This window comes from Lycorma delicatula, chromosome 1, assembly GCF_047948215.1.
Source record: "Lycorma delicatula isolate Av1 chromosome 1, ASM4794821v1, whole genome shotgun sequence".
In the NCBI taxonomy this organism is placed as follows: domain Eukaryota; kingdom Metazoa; phylum Arthropoda; class Insecta; order Hemiptera; family Fulgoridae; genus Lycorma; species Lycorma delicatula.
In genome coordinates, this window is record NC_134455.1 from 314,089,713 (window position 1) to 314,110,652 (window position 20,940).

The 20,940-nt window shown below is 27.4% G+C and overlaps 1 protein-coding gene across 10 annotated transcripts in view; it reads left to right on the plus strand.

Annotated features, from left to right (window-relative positions):
• Nucleotides 1–10,254: 10,254 nt before the first annotated feature.
• Nucleotides 10,255–20,940, plus strand: part of LOC142334065 (uncharacterized) — a 191,664-nt gene continuing 180,978 nt past the window's right edge. For 7 of the 10 annotated variants that reach the window (XM_075381801.1, XM_075381742.1, XM_075381808.1 and 4 more), the window contains exon 1: nt 10,255–10,473. The gene's annotated coding sequence lies outside the window, so the exon portion shown is untranslated. Of the gene's footprint in view, nt 10,568–20,940 lie in introns of all 10 variants that reach the window. The other 3 variants (XM_075381769.1, XM_075381751.1, XM_075381775.1) reach the window with 2 other exon arrangements.

The window sequence follows — 20,940 nt, forward strand, 5'->3', positions numbered from 1 at the left end:
ATTTATAATGATGTTCTGCATCAATCAGTCATCATTACTTTCAGTGAAAGCGGGTGTTGTAGATTTTAAATTTTTTATAGTTGTGATAGCTAATTATTGATAGCTGATGTTATTTTATTTATATTTTACATAAGAAACGGGATTTCTCAGACATATCTTTTGTTAAATAATATATGTAATAGATAATATATATGTAATAATAATATATATATAATAGATATGCAACAATAGATAAACAATGTTTAAGCGTTCCATATAATAAATAAGCAAACAAAATTAAAATTTTTTACAAAAATCTTACCAGCCTGACTTCATTTATTAAACAACAAATAATCATAAGAATTGTATTATTTCTGTAAATCTGATATGTATTACATATAAACGAAATCGGGCCAGTAAGAGTTTTGTAATTGTATTTCAAATTGAATTTTTTTTTATAGTCATATCATTCATTTCATACTATATTTTTCTTTTTTTAATAAAACTAGTATAATGACCTTTACGAATCAAAAATCCGTGATGCAATATTGCACTTACTTTGAAAGTGTAACCCGCAATTTTTATTGTTAAATCTGATTGGTAAAATCTTCCATATATATATATATGTTTAGCGTCTTGCATTACATTACAGATTTTGATTACGAGTCAGCGAATTTTTTTTCCATGTTCCCATGTAATTAAAATGTACAAAAAATTCTGACACAACGCACCTAAAGAAGTTTTCACTTCAAAAAGATCAATTGCATTGCCCAGTTAAAATACAAAGAAAAGCAACAGCAATCCTCTGCAAGCAGAAGCAACTTTGCACAATGACATACAAGATCTTCTGCGGTCATGTGTGTAGTACAACACGCAGTTATGGAATCACTAGTTCTCAGAACTATTAGACACTGTGGTATTTTTAACTTAAAATTAATTTCTCATCATAAAAACGAGGTAGCTGTATGTAACTCAGCATACCCTTGCAGTTACTAATGCTAATAAGAACATATAATATGACTGTATTTTCAGCTAAAAAGTACTTATCATTTTCATACATCACATTGCATTGAAAATTAAATTTTATAAAATTGTTAAAGCATAAATATATTAATCAGTAAAAGAAAGACTCATTTTATTTTATTTATTATTGAAAAATAATAGTTAATACAAATTAGAAATTATAAGAATATAAATGTAGGTTAGATAATTACTTAAAAATTACATTAAACTTAATTAATACATTAGTTCATAATGATATATATCTACTAGCTGGTCAGGGCTCGCTGATCATCTAGCCAGGGGGCTCCACCCCCTAGATCCTGATCCGTTCATTATCCTCATGTTTGTAAGAATATTAAATATTTTATATATATTAATTAAAAAAAAAAAGAATTAGTAATTTTACTTGGTTATATCTCTTTTGCCATAGTGAAATATAATGAAGTAAAAGGATCAATTTTTATTTCTTTAATGGATATCATTAATATTTAACCCCCAAGGAGACTAGGGCCTCAATCTATAGCTTAAAACATTCCCTGGGATAACAAGAATGTATCCTGAAAATTGGAAAGGAGTTGGTCGGTTGATTTTCACCTGATGCTGTTGCAGGTAGTCAGATCCACAGACTTTTCCATTTAAAAATTAGATAATACGTCTTTACTGATGTCATATTAAATGTTTTAGCATCCCTGTCACAGCTTCACCAATGCTGTATGGTTACTTATATTTCTCGTCATGGTCAGGGATATTTAGCTGGTCATGGCTTGCTTTCCTTTCCTTACCATCTAGCCAGAGTGCTTTGCCCTTTCAACCCTGCTGTGTTCATTAAACTCATGCTCGTGAATAATGAATGAATAATAATACTTGTGTTAATAATGATAAATAAAAATTAAAGCAGTTCAATTTATAAAAAAAATTAATGTATTCTAATTTTTTCAAAGCAACAGTTTGATCAGTACAGGACCCAAAATTTTGAATGATCCAAGAATGTGGGTTTCAAAACAGTCAGCCTCCATCTTAAAACTATTAGTTATAATTGGTTACCTGTACTTCATACAGATAAAAATGTATTTAGCCCAATTCTTAGCATTACCCGACAAACACCACTAGGTGACAGAGTTTCACTTCTCATTTTTTTTTAAATGTTTAATTAGTTTAATTTTATGTTTTTTAGTCAAGTAACCAGAGGCAGGTGTAGCCAATTGCATCACACATACAGTAACAATGGCTGAGTTATTTAAGCTTCCATAGCACCCCTTAAAAAATCAAAATTCAAAAAACCCAAAAATGGTCTTTATATATTTATCTGAAGAGAAAATTTGCAGTCATTGTTCAAGTTTTCTTTTACCTTTCTTCACCCTTTTTAAGGTTGAATTTTGAAAAATCTAGAAATTGGTTTTTAAATATTTACATGAAAATTACACACACCAAACTTGATATCTAAAAAGATATCAAGAAGAAAAATGAAGATATCAACCAAAGTTGATATCTTCATTTCTTACTGAAAAAGTAAAAAAAAAAAAAAACTGTCAATTTCATTGTTACTCCATTTTAAGCCTTAAAACTAGGAATTTAAAAAATTCTTTCTTAGAGTGCACTTTCACTGTATGAAGAACAAGTATACTACAAATTTTCATCAGTTTATCTTCAGAAGTTTTTGCTTGGTGTTGATGAATTAGTCAGTCAGTAAGTCAGAACAAGTTGCTTTATAGGTACAGATAATACATCTGTATTGACAGTAGCATTTTATTAAAAACAGAATAAAATTTAGATATGTATATAAACAAAAATTTAACAAATAGGAAAAAAATTCACATTTTAAATTTATTATAATTCTCTTTTACAAATAAGAAAAAAATAAAAAAATATCATGAACATAATTTTTTTTTTCTTTTCTACCTTATGTATATACTCAATTCACAAAAGAATAAATAAACAAAACATAAAATTTCTGATCAACTTCTCTGAAGTTCCAAAATATAATAGTTAACACAACAATAGATTCCAATGAATTGCTATAAAATTAAAACACTAATTCAGGATCTTATGTTATCAAAATCATATCTAGCAAATTTCTTTCTATTTATTGAATATGGCAAACTTTTCAGTATTAAATCAGAGAAGAAATTATATGTCTTACAAGATCTTAGCTATAAATTCTTTTAAAATACTTCTTATCTGGAAAAAAGCAATAATCTTTCCGGTGTTCATTTGAGACTTATTTATAGTTCTAAACCGATACAAAGTTTTTGTAAGCGTAAAATTTAAAGTTCTAAATATATTTAACTGTATAATTCATAACTCTGAAAATACTACATAAAGGGGATAATTTAGGTTTGCTGGTCATTAGTATTATAGTATGTTTTTACTATTATTAATTATTTAAAGACAGATTTATAAGCATCACCTCAGTAAACTAATCCACAGAGGAGCTATATCAATTCAAAATACAACATTTTTAGAACAGGGCCAGCACATAGGTTTCTCAAAGGTAACATTTCCAAAAGTAATTAATCTATTTAATTTTTAATGTTAGCAGTGCAGCTTTTACAAGTAATTTGACTGTTCTCAATAACTCCAAGATATTTACCACCTCAGTTTGTCTAATCACATCACATACTTCCATTCTCTTGCACAACTTAAAATGTGGATTTTTTTATTCCCATTTCACAATCATTAGATTTTTAGTTTGAATTAATCTGTTTAGATTTAATGAAATCAATTCAATGATAATCACCACATAACACACTTAGATGATTTTCCATTGCACAGTACTGTTCTTCATGAGTTCTCTTCCCTCCCCACCATAGGAGACCAGATGACATTTAAAGCTACCACCACACAAATCATCAATGTACAGTAAGTATTGTAATATAAATATTAAAAATATAGTAAATAAGTAAATATTTATTAATTTAATTAAATAAAAGTATTATTTTTTGAGTCATCAATTTATATGTTTGTTCAGATGTTATTCCTTTTTGTTCCATGCTAATCTTTTGGTTTCAGAGTAATTATTACATAATATACTTCATCTGTTTTGTACCTGACAACCTCCTCTTAAGTAGAGACCTAATTATGGACTTATTTTACTTTTAGAATATTTCATCAGTGTGGATCCTGCTACATTGAATTTAATAAAAAAAAGCAGTGAAGTAAAACATTTCCTTTGAATAAACAACTGAAGTTTTTATATTGCTTTCAGCTCTTGGTATTTAAAGCCTGAAAGTATAAAATATTATTTCAAAAAAATTGGGATGGAAAAAAATATTTGAAAATCATAATATATTAAAAATTAAAATAATAAAACAAAAAAATAACTGTAATTAGCATTGATTTCACGTATAACAGGGAATGGCAAAGACACAACTTCAAAATCTATGTAGTATGTCGTGCCTAATCAAAATACTTTGAGAACATTGCTATTGCTTGCTAGAAATATCAGTATTATCATGAGTACATGATACTTGTTATGTGTGTTAAGAAATAAAAACTCATTAGGGCATAAAATTATGTCTGAAGAATGTCAGCCACCATCTTGACAAAACCCAATTTCTCTGAAACAATAAAAAAATTTCCAAAAAAAAATATATTAAAAGAATTGTAACAGTAAAAAAATGTTAAATATGGAAAGGCAAACTAATATTTTGCAATATTAGAAAAGATATCATATTCATATATATATTTTTTGTCATACAATTTATTTTGTCTGTGACAAATGTATATATATATTTGCCTCAAGTCTCTTTTTGTTTTTACATTTTCTACTATATTTTTTATAATCTCTTGCAGACATCTAAATTATTTTAACTTTTTTTAAGCACTCAGGAAGTTTCCTTCCATGAAACTTCACATGCACAACTTTCTGACCTTTTCATTTATCACACTATTTCTTTAGTTTTTCCCAGCAGCATTCCTTAAAAATTTCACTTCTCCTCCTTACAGTTCAGTTCTATTTCTACTATTCAAAATCTATGCCCCTGATAATTGTGTCAATATAGGTGTAATTATTGTTTTATTCAAGGAGCTCCTTGTACTTTCAAGTTGATTGTTCTCTCCTACCATGACTCTTTTACAAAATCCTTGCTCCTAACTCTAACCATTATTCTATCTTCTGCTGTCACTGATCCAAAATGTAAAAATTTCTTAACCTTGTCCATCACTATCCCATTTAGTTTCATTTTCACATGGTTTATAGTGTCCTGATGTGTCTATACTAGAATCTAACTTTTCTTTATGCTATTTTCATTCCACTGCTTTAATTTCTTGATTCCAGATGTCTAACTTTCTTTGAATTTTCTCTTGACTTTCCCCCAAACAATCTCATTAGAAAAAACTCACCAAGAGATTGTTCTTTCTTATATTATGGTATTTCAATTTTTTATGTATATCATCCATAGATATTGTAAATAATATGATGACTATTCTTCTTAAATCTGTTTTTTAAATAGTTTGTCCAATCCAAGTTTTACAGAACTCTATCTCATATCAAAAATTGCTTTGACCACATCAAAGATTTAATGATTTACTTCTACAGTTTCATTCTTTTCAACTTTGTTTACATAACTATACTTGGTATGATATTTCAGACCTCTAAGTATCTAAAAATAGCTTGATTAAAACCTCCCAGTACCAACTTCCTTTTATAAATCTGCCTTAAAATGAATTTTACATCAAAAGTTGAATTTCCCTTTCTTTTTTCTCCAAGTCACTGTTCAGCTTCTTCCCAATTCTATCTCCATCAATCGTTCCAACGGTTTTGTATTGTATGATGTGGCATTATAAAGATCCCTCATAGTTCTTGTATTGTTTTCTGGCACCCTTTTTAAAAATTGGATTTGTGGACATTTTCTTCTATTCAGTAGGCACTCATACCACAATAAATAGTAAATGCTTCCACTTATTTAATTTCTATACTTATGAACAAATTTTATATGTAAAAACACTTAAAATTACATTGGCAACATTCCTCTTTCTTAAGATTAACATTATATGACCACCACATTAGGTTGGTCTGTAGTGTGGCTCACATGTCATGTTCGTATCATCTCTGTAGGAATTAACTTCTAGTAAATTTCCGTATTTTAAGACCTGAGTTGTGAGATTTCTGTGGATTAAGTTGTTGACTTTCCAAACATTCCCAGCAAAAAAATAAATAAATAAATAAAAAATAAAATTAAAATAATTCATGCTGAAAGATCAGGTGACCTAGCTAACCAGATGATGTTCCCATGTCAGGAATAAAAAAAGCCAAGGGAGAAATTTTGAAATCTGCCGTAAACTTGTGTGATATGGTTCATAGTTCCTTCATGTTGAAAATATGATTACTTTTTTTTTTTTTTTTTTTTTTTTTTGAAATTAAAGGCTAGCTTAAATAAAAGAAAAAGGAACTAGACTTTTAGAATACTTTTCAAAAAGGATAAATAAATGATTGTGAATTCAGGTGTTGTTGTGATTTACATTGATGGGTCTAGGCAAGATGATTCTCCCTTACCATTGCATTATATCTAATGCCAAATTGCGTGCCATATTCATACCCCTTCTCACATCATAGATGGATTCACTCCCCTGTGAATTCATTATCACAATACTCTTCAAGCACTATCTGACGAATTCAGTACTCATCCAATAATTGTGTACACTCAAGTTCGACATAGTAGGAATTCCAAAATGTAGTGTTATGTCTTGGAGTCAAATTAGACAATTACTGAGAAGAGGTTATTCTTTGTTATCTGCATTTGGAATACACTGGTTGGCACACTCTTACTGTGATGCTTCAATATGTTCTCTGGACAACTGACATACAAGCTTTTCATTGGCTGATGATGTGATTGAAATTGAAAAACTTTTAAAATTCTTGAGGTCAGTTAAATATTTACCAAAGTTTAAATTTTTTCTCTATTTCTTTTCATGTTTGTAGGAAGTCTTATGTGCTCCCTCCTATGCTCATATATTAGAATATTCTTATAATTATTCAATTTTCTTATTCATTTATTTTTTCTTACTTTACATACACAACTTATTTTTTTGAAAGATGGATTTTCAAATCAATTTATCTGTAAAAACTTTCTCCTTAGCGGGCCTCCCCTTATAAATCCTGTGTTATTTATTTGTAGAGTAATCCAAGTGTTGTGCTGTACCCTGTACTTTAATGTATTTGCTTCTATGCTTTAGTTTAATATCGTTATTTTCTGTACTACACTTTTCAAAAATTACTTTACTTTTTATGTCCTTTACTTTTTATGTCTAAACAAAATTTTCATAATTTGAAACAGTTCAACAATCTATTGCTTTTGTTTCTCAGGTGACAATAATCTTTCTGGGGGTTCACCTAAAAAACAAAAAAACATGAACTCATCTAAAAATCATAAAAAAGCAGGTAAATGTAGATGATACCAGAAGTTAAAGGATGATATCAGAGTTATATAATTGTTACAAAGAGATTTCAAAACCAGTAATGATAGAAAAATTTATCCAGAAACAGAAATTGATTCTGACTGCAATTTAGTAATGGTGAAGTTTAAGGGACTAAATAAAACAATGAGAACAAAGGGATGAATTACATATTAAAAAAGAATGATATAAAGTTATTTGAACAAATCATAGTTTCAGTTCTAGAAGTTACTGCAAAAGAAGATTTAGTTGAAAATGAATGAGTTTAGTTTGAAAGGAAATAATAAATGGAGATGGGAAGATTTAGAAAGATAAAAACTATGGATAACAGATAATATTTCCTAAAACTAATGGATGAATTATAGTAAGAAAACGTAATAATCAAAAAATTTGATAGACATAGGAAACAAAATTAATCAAGGAAGAAATTAAGGAAGTGTAAAGTCACAAATGAAATTTAGTTTTAGTAAAAATATAATGCGGTAAAGAAGAATATGATTTCTGAAAAGGTAGATGAAGCATAAAGAAAGACTGCAGAAAACTTTGGGAAAATGAAACCAAAATATATCAGTATCAGAAGTTCAAATAAAAAACTTTTGTTACTTAAAGGAAAAAGTTATTGTTGTTAACAAATATACATAGAAAGCTATACAGAGAAAAATTGTTTGATGAAGTACTAGAGAAGAAAGAAATTGATAATGATTTCAAAAGAGCCTGTACACAATGATCTGAATTTAACACATCTCTAAGAACTGATAGTAGGAAATGAAGATAAATAATATGAATAAATTAGTTGAATGAAACAGACTGAATTAGCTTTATACATTAATAGAAATAATTATGAAACTGTTGAAATACCTTGATATGATAATTTTTACCATATAATAAAAAATAAACAGGAAATTATATTTGTGAGAGCTATCAACCATCAGTTAAGTGGTTAATCTATTTAAAATACTTGCTAGGATAATATAAAGGAGAATAGAATGTGTGTTAGAGGGTGCATTAGATGAAAACTTGTTCAGTTTCAAAAATAGTATGGTTATAAGAAGTCTATTATGGCATTCAGATTAATTTAAGAAGGGAGGATTAAAAAAATTAAGCTTCCTACATGGGACTATGGGTAGGGAGAGAGTAAAAGATCTGATAATATAGAATAGAATAAGATATTCTTAGTTTTAAGATAATTTAAACTTAATATAGGAAGAATGAGTTACTTGTATTTATAATCTGTGCAAGAATCAGGTAACCATTATAAAAATAGAAGTTGAAAAAAGGCATGCTCTGATTCAGAAAGAAATGGACAAGGATGCAACATTTTCCCACTGCTTTTCATTTAAAGTACGGAAGAAAAAATACTAGAATTAAAGAAAAACTTTAAGAGTAGATTAAGAATCCAGGAAGAAGAAATAAAGATGTTAAGATTTGATTATGTAATTGTTCTTTTGGCAGAAAATGAAATGAATTTAAAGAAACACTCAATAACATAGATTTAATAGAATTTCAGTCTGAAAATAAATAAGATTAAAACATAGGTAATGAATGCGACAGAAAGTAGCATAAAGAGGAATTAAGTGTTACGGTAAGGAAATTAGATGGTACAGTAGAAACAACCGAATTATATATCTAAGAATTTGAAATTCAAAAAACTATTTGTAGAGTGAAACACTATATGATAGCAATATATGTTGGACAGTAGGAAAAGAGTTGTTATTTGGTGGTATAGGAGGATGTTGAAAATTAGAGCTATTAAAATTCAAAATGAAGAGGTCTTAAAATGAAAAAGAGAGGAGAATGATTTGTGTTAGAATCTTGTATAGAAATAAACTAGGTTATTGGGCTACATTTTAAGACATATCTAATTTTATTTAATTTCATGATTGAGGAAAAACTGAAAAGGAAAACAATGATTGGAATAATTTATAACATAATTGAGGATATAAGTTTTTGTAAATGTGTTGAAGTAAAAAATTAATATGCAAAAGCAGAAAGAAATGGAGAATAACATCAAATCAGTCAACCAACTAACTGATGACTTAAACAAAGTGTAAAATAAATTAATAAAACAAAAATTTATATATATTTATATCTATTTATTTAATGTTTACTGCAGTAAATTATGTTCTGTTTTGCTTATTATGTTACATGCTTTTCACAGGTTTATTATTATCATAGGTAAGATGGTAAAGTACAACTCGTACAGTCTAAAAATTGTGCAACTGGAATGAATCACAGACAGAGTAGCATTCTAGAAATTGAAAAATGAATTTGGTAGATACAGTCATTTTTAAGCCAGTGGCTACAACCATTTAATAAAATAATTCTGGTAGATCAACAAAGTTAAGCAATGCTAGAAGTTTCAATAATATTTATAGTATATTCTGTAGTAACATTGGTTGAGTAGTTTTTTATTCTTTTTATATCCTATTTATGATTTGTATAGAAAGAATATTAGAAATCTAATCAATAAAGAATAATAAATTTTGTGAAATGTTTTAAACCAAAAAATTTAAAAACCTATCTTTTACATTAAGAGTATGATTTAAAATAAATAAATAAAATCAAACCCGTGTTTGAATAACACGGGTTTACCGAACAACCAATATGGCGGATGATATGCCTTTATGATGAAATCGTTTTGAATATACTTAATTATGAATATTTAAAAATAAAATAGTTTCCGATTTTTTTTTTCTTTCTGTAAACACTGAAAGCTTTTATTACTCTAAAGTAAATAGTTCAGTACTTTTTAGATAACTATCATTGTAACAGTATTATCTTTGAAGTGATTTCACTTTTGCGAACGCACTAGTTGTTAAAAACAGCTGATTGCATTCATTTGATACCTATTCTTACAACGAATTGGCTTACGTTTTTGTTCTTTGGTTAGTGAAGTGATGCAAGTTGTGTTGTCGGGGTGTATAGTTCGAGTACCTTTACTTTTTATTTTTTTATTGACGTAATTTATTTCCTCTGTTTCTTCTAGTGACAAATTATGGTCTGTATTTCTTAAAAATTTGTTCGTGATGTGATTTAATAAGTGATTATCGTTTTTCAGTGCTAAATTAAGAACTACAATTGGAAACCTATTTTTATTTGGTATGTGCAAATTAACTATTATTTATTTTATTTTAATCCGAGTGCAACGTTTTCAGTTATATTATCCGATATTTTAAAAACTGCGTAAGATCAGGTTGGTTTTTTTTTATAAAAATATATTCACCGTTTTAATATGAAAAAACTTTGATTAACTTAGTAGCATTTCCCACCTTAATGTATTTCTAATTTTCGTTAATGTATTTATATATGTACTTTTATGTCTCGTGTAACCTTGTTTAACTCTAGGAGTTTAAGAATGAATTTGAAAACGAATTGTAGTTAATTTTGGCTTTAGCGGATCCTTTTAAAAAGTATCTTAGAAATAGATCGTTTATGTATCTTTAGAGTGCGTGAACGAGTTAAGAAATTAACCAAATTCTTAAACCAGAATTACTGAAAACTAAATGCTGCATTAAATTTTAATTAGTAGCTTTATATATTTTTTTTAATCACACTCATTCTACTTTTAAACTATTCTATTAACAGATGATACTTTCATGTAAATTTAATTTGTGTACTTGGCATTAATATGATGTAGGATTTTTATTTTAACCATCTATTATTTATTACTGATTGTATAGATTAAATGTGTTTATCACTAGCCTCCGGTTTAATTTGTTCTACAGTATTATGGTACTATTTTAATCTATAAAATATTGAATTGGCTTATTAATTTAAAAATATATGCAGTCTTTGAAACTTGTTTTACCAAATTCGAATAAGATTATTTTTAATTTATATTTCAGTTGCTGCATGTTGTAATCTTTTTGTTTCTTGTGTTTGTAAATAAATGTTCATATTCTATTAATGGTATTGGTTTGTTTCTTTAACTAATTTCTGTTAAAAATATTTTATTAAATAATCTGCTTGCCGGCTGCAGTAAAACGTTAAAATTCATTTATTTTTTATGTAATTGTTACAGTTTCAGTTAACTAAATAGCAATAGTATATGTAAAAAAATACATGAAAAACTTTCTTAATGGAACTACTGTCATTGGAGCTGTTAGTTGAGCTTTCATTTCTAAGTTTTCTGTTCATTGGTTTGGCTCAGAATTATCACTTCTTGGAATTCACAGTAGGCAATTTTAGATTTTAGTAATCATGTTATATTCCTTAAGGTTATAAATAGAGAACATATCTACAAACAATGTTGCTTGAATATTATTCTATTATTATGAAGCCTATTAGTATCGGTGTGTTGTATTATATTTTTAGCCATAGTATTTGGAACAGCCTCTTAATGGGATAGAAAATTAAATTTATTCTGAAGAAACCTTTTATTTAATTGGAATAATTTGTGTATGTTATTAATAACTGTTTATTTAATTTAGTAAAGTATTGTGAATATACATTTATTTAAAGATTATGTCCAGAAGTAGTTGTATTTTTTTACTACCAGTTGCAGTTTTTTGTACTTTCTGATTTTGTTTTGCTGTTGTAAGATAAATTTTTGATACTGATGGAATTATTATGTAAAGTGGTATACATTTTTTAATTTCAGAGACTACACATCCTAACATGTTCATTTGATGTTTGGTTGCCCCCTTACTCTTTTTATGTCCTACTTTCCTCTCTCATGTTATGTAGAAATAGTCGTTTTATTTCTGTTTTAATATTTTTTTTCACCTGTAGTTCTTTGAACGATTGTACTCTTGAATTTACTAATAATGAACAGTTTGCTTAGCTTTTTTAAGACTTTAATCTAAATGCTTATAAACTAGTTCATGTTTCTGCATCTACATGCTAATTATGTCTCAATATTTTTTTGTTCCTTTTGTCTATTTTAGTTACCATTAATTTGATATTCAATTAATTATTTTCAAATTCAAGTTATTTAATATTCAAATTTATCAAATCATTAATTTGAAAGTTATTCAAAAACGTTGCTTTTATTTAATTGATTAGAGAATAAAAAGCAAACTGTTGAATTAAAAAAGGTTTTCTTTATTTTTAAAGCATCATATATTGCCTGTTATTACTTTCTTTACTATTTGCAAACCACAAAAACCGCTTCCATTATTCTGGAAATTTTATTAAAGGTACATTACATGTTTTAAATAATATTAGAGGTAGATTTAAATTTTCCCCATTTAATTAGTTTGTTTTCAAAAGAATTAGAAGTTGTATTTGAGCTCCTATTGCTTATGTGCCATGTATAATTATTGAAAAAAAGGAATGTATAAACTTTAAAGTAAAAAAATAATTGCATTAACAGGTACCGTCCATGGAATTATGTTGCTAATACAAAATCAGTGCAAATTAAATAAAGCTTATGTTTGATATTCATTCAATTAGATCTGAATCTATTGTTAGTAAAAAAATATTATTGCTGTTATTTTATAAAATGACCAAAAACGAATAAAATCAGTATCAGAATTTTGTAATAGAAATACACAAATAATATAAACAAACATATGTGTACAATGCTATTTTTCTTTAAATTCAACTTTTCTGAACTGCCTGAAATAAGAATTCAATCCACAATTTTAATAGGCCTGCCTTAAATTTTTCACAGACTTCTAAAAGATTAAGTAATTATGGCAAAATATTATTTTTTACTTTATATTGCATTTCTTTATTAAGGTTTTATTATTTTTGAAGTCATTTTATTCTTTAGCTTTAATTTACTAAACATTTGACACTGCTGGTATTAATACAATTTATACAATCATTTTATTCTATTTTTTTAGTTTTAATTTGTGTAAAATAAAGGTGGTCATTCAAAAAAGCCACCTTTATGAATAAAAGAATCTGCTTGTAAGAAATATAGTAAAGGTAAGAAACCTATTAAATAACGGAGTTTGAAGTATAAGATCTGGATTGGGTAAATATTATTATTTCTTTAAATCATAAATTTCCAACTAATCTGGAATTTTGGTATAAATATATTTTAACATTAGAGTGGGGTTTTAAAGCCTTATCCAGAACTAACTAATAACCATGTAAAAAAAAAAGAACTAAGATTTATCTTTTATGTATGTGTGAGTACTCTTGTATGTATGTGAACAATGTAATTATCCTATCTATAAGTCTTCTACAGAAAAACTAAGAATGTAATCACCAAAACATCTTCTGTATACAATTGTAAAAGAATCATTGAAATTCTATTTGGTGAAGAGTAAAACTGAACAGGTTAAAACTTCTCTATTTTTTGAAGCTTTTTTCAGTTTATTTTACAAAAGAAAAAATTAAAGATATTTGTGTCTCATTACCAGTAGCTAATAAATATATTAATTTCTGTGTTTTGGTAATTATTAACAAAGAAAAATATCAAATAACATTACAAAATACATTCTCTTATTTAATTAATGAATTTGTTACTTATTTATTTAAATTTGGTCTTCTTGGAATAGCTCAATCAGTGAATTAAATTGTATATTTCAAAATGATTCATTGAAAAAACCTTCATTAAAACATAGCTGTTTAAGTTGGATGTCGTTGACTAACTTAGTGAATTGTTTAGTGATTGTGTACTACAAGTACATTGACTTGAATTTTTAGAGTTGTGTTCTTTTTATGTCTGATATAATCATATTTCTCCATTCTTTCAACACATGGGCAGTATACTCTACAATTTAGTAGTATGCATTGCTCAATTTTTTTAATTAGAAATATTGTTATAAATTCTGATAACATACTATTTTATAAATTCGACAGTCTCTGATCCAAGATTATGTAATAAGTTTTTACTGACTAAATTGTATATGAGAAATAATTTTGGTTTCTTATATTACCTAGTATTGATTTTATTTCTTTATTTTAAGGAAAAGTTCTGAAAAGTGTATTAATATCTGTTCATCCCCTTTATAGTCATCAATGGATTGATGTTTCCACAAGTATTAAATGAGAGAATGAAGTTGTTACAAAAATTTTGTTACATTTGGTTGGTTAGTCCAATCCATCAGAATGATTTATTAAGTAAGTTATAGAAGTTTTTTGTTGTTTTTATTTTAAAGTTTTTATTTGAGAGTTTTAACTTAATCTTTGAAAATAAGTGAAAAAAGTAAAATTAAATTTAAAAAAAACATTTTTATTTGCAATTGCACAAACAAAATATATGCATTTTTAAAAATCTCCTCTTTCGTTGGCTTTGCCCATCGTTTAACAATTTTCTTGAATTCTGCTGGAAAAAACATCTGGTGCGTAGTCAATTTTGCACTGCTTTTTCCATGAGCACTTCATAAAAACAAAAATTATTCCCTCACAGCTCATTCTTTCAATTGGCCAAAAAGTTGAAATTGCTTGTGGTCAGGTCAGGATTGTGTGGTGGGCAATACAACAACAATTCTAAAAGAGCTTGAAGGCAAAGGATAATTTTGTTGGTTGCATTAGGTTGAGTGTTATTCTAAAGCAAAAATCCTATCTTTAAAAGTTTAACAACTGCTTTAGACTTTATTTTTGCCTCCATTGATTGCAGTAGCTTACATTAATTTGCACTATTTATTTCACCTTTAAGTGTGAAGTGAATAAAAACTGGACTTCCATGTCCTGCCATGTCGCTGTCATCAGCTTTTTTACAGGTGTATGAATTTTTAATTTGTTTGCCAGAGCAGATGATAGATGAAAATAAAGTTTTGTCACATACACTTAGGGTCACAGTGATGGATCTGTGTCTCACCGATAGTTATATTCATTTAAGAAATGAGTCTCTTTCACATTTATAATGTTTCAAAAACTTCTAGGAAAATTTCAAGTAATCGTCTTTGTGGATGTCAGTCAGTTGACATGGAACCCAGGGAGCACAGACTTTTAAAAAATTTAAAGAGTAGTAGATGATTGAAAATGGCCAGTCATAGCTTATATTCAACCCATTTGCAACTTCATAAATTTGAATTTGTCTGATATCTATTATTTGTTTAACTGCTTAAATATTGACATTATTCTTTGAAGTGGAAAGCCTTCCTTTCAGTTCTTCACAAAGAGAAAAAATTAGATTTTTGAAGTAAATCTAATGTAGCTCTTGTTTCCATTCAAACCACTTTATATATTATATAACTAACTTTAACTTAACTTTTTATATTACTGGGATTCTACAGATAATCTTTGCTAGTTTCATTTCTTCTAAATTGAGAAAATGAATTTCTGCTTGCATTTTCCTCTTAGTGCATTCAGACAAAGAGAACCCATTTGAAATTAACTTTTAAATGCACCCACAAACAACTTGCAGTAAAAACAATACTTTTAATAAAAGATGCTATGAGGTTATAATTTATACCAGAACAACCAGTATTATGAAACATGTGACTGGAGACAAATACAAATTTTCTCCTAGTTTTTAATTCTTTTTACTTACCTTATTAAAAGTATGAATAAAATAACAAAATAAAAAGGAATTTGAGCCCATTTTGTAATTGTATATAATATTCATGTTGGTAGAGAAAGGAGTGTTTGATAAGAATTTTAAATATTTATTCTAATTTTTGACATAGTTATGTATTTTAATCTAAATTTCAATTGTGTATGAACACAGAATTTGATAAAGTATAGAAAGTTTAAATTCATCCTCTTATTATTGCAAAATTTTGACTTATGTCTATTTCTTCTGTATCTCTCTTCTTGTAGACTAGTACAGTCTATATATTACACACAGCAAATAAATTAATGATAGATGTGGATTTACATTCTTGAAAAGCATACTACTACTTAATATGGTAATAAGAAACTGTTGCTCTCTTCCATCCAATGGAATGGGCGTTCCTTTCAGTCCATTCTCAAAACCATGGTGTTTGTTGGAGCTTGCACTAATAGGGATCTGATCAAATATTGGTTTTCAGTATCCTGTTGCCTGATAGTGTATACATAATCTACACAAGAAATATGTGGTATGACAGTTTAACTTCATGAATTCAATGTAAAAAACCAAAAATTTAGAATCTTATGTTATTACTTTTGAGTATTCCTCTTGAGCATCTGTTCACTTGTTTAGACGATATCCTGATTTCCGGAAACAGTCCTGTTACTTTTTCTTGCATATCTTTGAATTTTTTATTAGATTATGTTGGATGTCAATGGTGATCATGTTGGAAAACAAGAGAGTCCTTGTACTTTTTCTTGCATATCTTGAATTTTTTATTAGATTATGTTGGATGTCAGTGATGATTATGTTGGAAAACAAGAGAGTCCTTGTTTTCTTAGCACAACCTTTCATTTTGGGATTACACAGAAATCATTTGTTCTGGAGCGTAGTTAGATGAATAAGCAGGATGACTTAATTCAGTAATACATTTTTTTACCAAATATTCTCACATGATGATTGCACCATTACTTGGTGCTTTAATGGAAGATTTAATCAAACTACAATTTTAAAGACTTTCTCTCTCAATTAAATATTATCATCATCCATTAATTGTGTATTTATTGTTTGTTAGAGTTTACCTGATCTCGTACTCCGTTCAGTTTTAATCCATCATTTCTTTGTTGTTGGTCTCCCATTTGTGGTCCACATCTCCTCTCTGATCTTTGAATCCACTTGTGCATTCAAAAAAATTTACATTTTTCAGAGCTACCATATTATATGCCATTTTCAACATTCCCAACATTTTAAAGTATTTTAGTAACAATTTTTATTATGTACGCACAACTTTTAAATTTTGCTTTTTGACATTTTTTAAACCAAAGTTTACGTGTAGTTAAAAAAAATGGTTTTGCAGGTTTATGTGCACTTTTAAGTTGAAACTAATGCAAAATAATTACCTAGATGTTTTCTATCAAATTGCCACACATATGTGACCATTCTGGAAATTAAATTGTTAAAACTTGTATTGCATTTAAGTGCTTTTAACAATAGTCTGTATTACAATAGCTTGTATTATTAAAGCCTTTATAATATTAAAAGAGCAACATAGTGGAGTGCACCACTCCAGTAGTAATCTGCACCAAGTAATCTGCACCAGATTACTTCTTAATTTAGAACTTCAGTTAATAGGTTGACTAATTAGAAATGAAAGTGATCAAACTTTATTTTTCCAATTGATTTATGTATGTTACTGACTTATACTTAGGGTGTGTTAAACAGTCATGTATATAATTATAAGTTTGGCAGTTTCCAATTGTCTAAGGTTGGATTGATTTTGATCCAACAAAAAGTAGTGTAGATGTTGGATCATGTAGTGTCGTTTTAATTACCAGAAAAAGAGACAATGTTTCTATTTTTTAAATAGTCATGATTCCCTACCCTTGTTTTCAATCTGCTTTAATTTTTTTTTTTAATACAAAAAATTAAATTTACCGAAATTATATTACTATCTACCACATTCTCTTTCAAATTAAATATGTATTATTTTCAGTATTATATTTCTTTCACAATATTTTGTTTATTTTATTATTATTATTCATTTTTTTAATCAAAGTATTGTTGACTTAGTTTAATAAAAATTGCTGTTTTTTCTTTCTTATGTCCATATCCTGAACTTAATTGAAATTTCATATTTTGCCATTTTAAGTTTTTTTATTTGTTGTGTCATTTAAAAAGAGGCATGAATTAGGATTACATTTTATTCTAGATTTGATTATTATAAATATTTCAAGAATAGGGTTCATATTGATAAAATTGTTGCAGTTGTATCTCATGAAAATTATTAAATTTTATTTTCCCTTCAGTCTCCTAGTAAAGTGAGACAATGTATACGATGAATTGTTTTCCATTGAAATGCAGCATCAGGTACATGTGAGGAAGGGAACAGTTAGTTAGGGGGATATGCACATTTTTTACTACACTATAGATTCTAGTTTTACTTATGGCTGTAGTGCATATAAATCATCTTGGATACAATTGGCACTTCTCAGACCTTTCTTTGAATGCATGATGTTCTTAGCCAGATGTATGGTGACTAGATGAAGGCATCGCTTATAAGACAAAGTGTCAGCTGCAATTCAAAGAGCTTGTCATGTGTAAGACTCAAATTTCAGATCACTAAAGAAGCCAACAGAAAACTACTCACATGTTACTTTCAGTAGTAAGCCTGGCCCTGGCATGGTGTACTTATTATTCATGCTGATGGCTATATTTTCAGGAATGACTGGTAACTTATGTCAGGTCACCTGTATCATGTTTATTGCACTTTACACTTATGCTTTTCCTTCATTTGGATAGTCAGCATCATGTTATTGAAGTTTACTTTATTAATATTTAACACTAAGAACAGATTTGAAAATTACTGAAAGAGACAGGATATATACATGGTGATTAGGTGCTCTAAGCTATTAATTACACAACTGTTTACAATTCTTGTTCATTAACTAAAGCAGTTTGGTGGACTGATAAGTTATATTTTGTTGGAAGTATTTCTTTACCAGTGGCCATACAATAATACACTGAGTTCTTATGAGGTTTGTTTTATTATGAATTAAAAAAAAAAAGATTATTAACTTAAATACTGTTTCACTCTTTATGAAATGTAATTAATTATCTATTCATGAATTGTAAATTTTATCATTCTGGTCATTAAAGTTTGTATTGTAAAATTATAGCTGATCAAGGCATATGTAACCCACAGATAATGTAGATGTATGAGGTTATATAAAAAAAAATTTATTTCCCTCTATAGAATCACACAATTTCTGAAAATAGAATGATTTATATTTTTATAGCAGTATATGTTCTGTTTTAATTATTCTGCATTTATTATAATTTTTTTTTTATGAACCTTAATCATTAAAGATAAAGAAACAGTTGCAACTAATTTGGTTTTAGCTATTATTACTATTTTGTAAAGTTACTGTGTTTCTATTTAGCCTTTACTACACAGATTTGAAGATTATAAAATGACAGGTATAGGTGTAAAAGTGGCGTATTTAAAATTTAATTAAATTTTTTTACTGAAATTAATATAAATTCAAGAAACTACTAAAATAAGTTTATCATGTAGAATGATTTCTCTTACAAATGCTGTTATAACTTTTCTAAATCTTGTTGATTTAGTCAAGATTTTATTTCTTTTTATAAATATTGGTTATTTTTGAAAATATTAATAACAGTTGCGACAAATTATTTAGCCTCGTTTTTCCCTTTGACCGAAAAGTTTTGAAACGTTTTTTTTGTATGTATAAAATAATAATTGTATTTAATGAGAAAAGTACAGTAAAATATTCTGAAAACTAGGATTAGAAAAAGGCGGTTTTTTGAAGGCCTTATCTTTTTTAATTTTAATGGGTTGCATTCATTTTCATTTAATCCACATTCTGTTTTTTTGTAAACTGCCATTCATCTATTTTAAAATAACCGATTAAAAAATTAATTATAGTAAATTATTAATAATAATAAGTTAAATAATAATTATAACGAGGTTAAGATGATCTTATATGATGATGCTTGTGCATAAATCTGAAAAGTCATTATTTGGCAATGATATAAATTTTGTTTTTGCCAAGCAATTTATATCATAGTAATCTGCAATGTACAAACTTAAAGGAAAACCCAATGTTCATTTATATTCAATGTAATGAGTAATCTCAACCGTAAGTTTGGGAAACGGTTAGAATTATTGCTCGTCAGCTGTTATATAAGATTATGAGTCTTGTTTTTCTTACTTTCATTTTACAGAATTTGAATGTCTGTCCTTTAAGTGTACCTTAACTGTGGAAATGAATTAGTGTAATTGCCTGAAATTGGTTGGCTTAGGACCAGCCTTTCAAGTCGTAAGATTTACCGTGCAAGGTGCAAGAATAAGAAAGACTTACTGAAACCGTTATAGACGTAAGGACTGTTGTAGGAAGTGTAATCTCAAAAGTGAAATAAAGAATACCTGGCCAAAAGTTGAGAAAATATAATTTAAATGTACAGTTATACAAAAAAAAAACTAGTTATTTCGATGAATTATTGTTATAAATCTCACATACATTTAGAGCTTATAATAATTCTCAATGTTGTTTGAAATTGTCATTTGTGTTATGATGTGGCACTAGTTACAGAATGGTAGAGAAGTATAGAAACAGGGGTCATGGTGGGGTAGAGTAGGTAATGAGGTGAGGTGGTTAGAGTTGTCGTGACCTTGAGGTACGTGTTTAAATATAATGCACTTTAGTTTAAATTTATATTATTTTTATGTATTATTAAGTGTTCATTTGAAATTATTTATAAGTTGTTGTCATTGAATTTGTGTTACTTTTAAAGCTAGAGTTTATAATTAGATAGTTTGTGAACCATGGAATTGTTGTTAACTATGTTATTAATAAATAATTTTTATTAATATTTTGGCATTCATTTTATTTTGTTCTTTTTATAATCTTTATTTGTCAACAATAAAAAAAATACTTTATAGAAGTTTTTAATATTTTGTTTTGTAGTATTCTTTTGTGGAAGATTGTTTTTTTTTTTTTTTTAAGGAAAACATAAAATGATAATATTAAACTTGTAGGGCTGTAGTTTGTAAAAAGTGTAAATTTTTTGTTAAAACAGACTTATTGTTTATAAATTTTGTCATTTAATTTTTGTTTGAACTTAGAATTTTTGGTCTACATTATATTAAA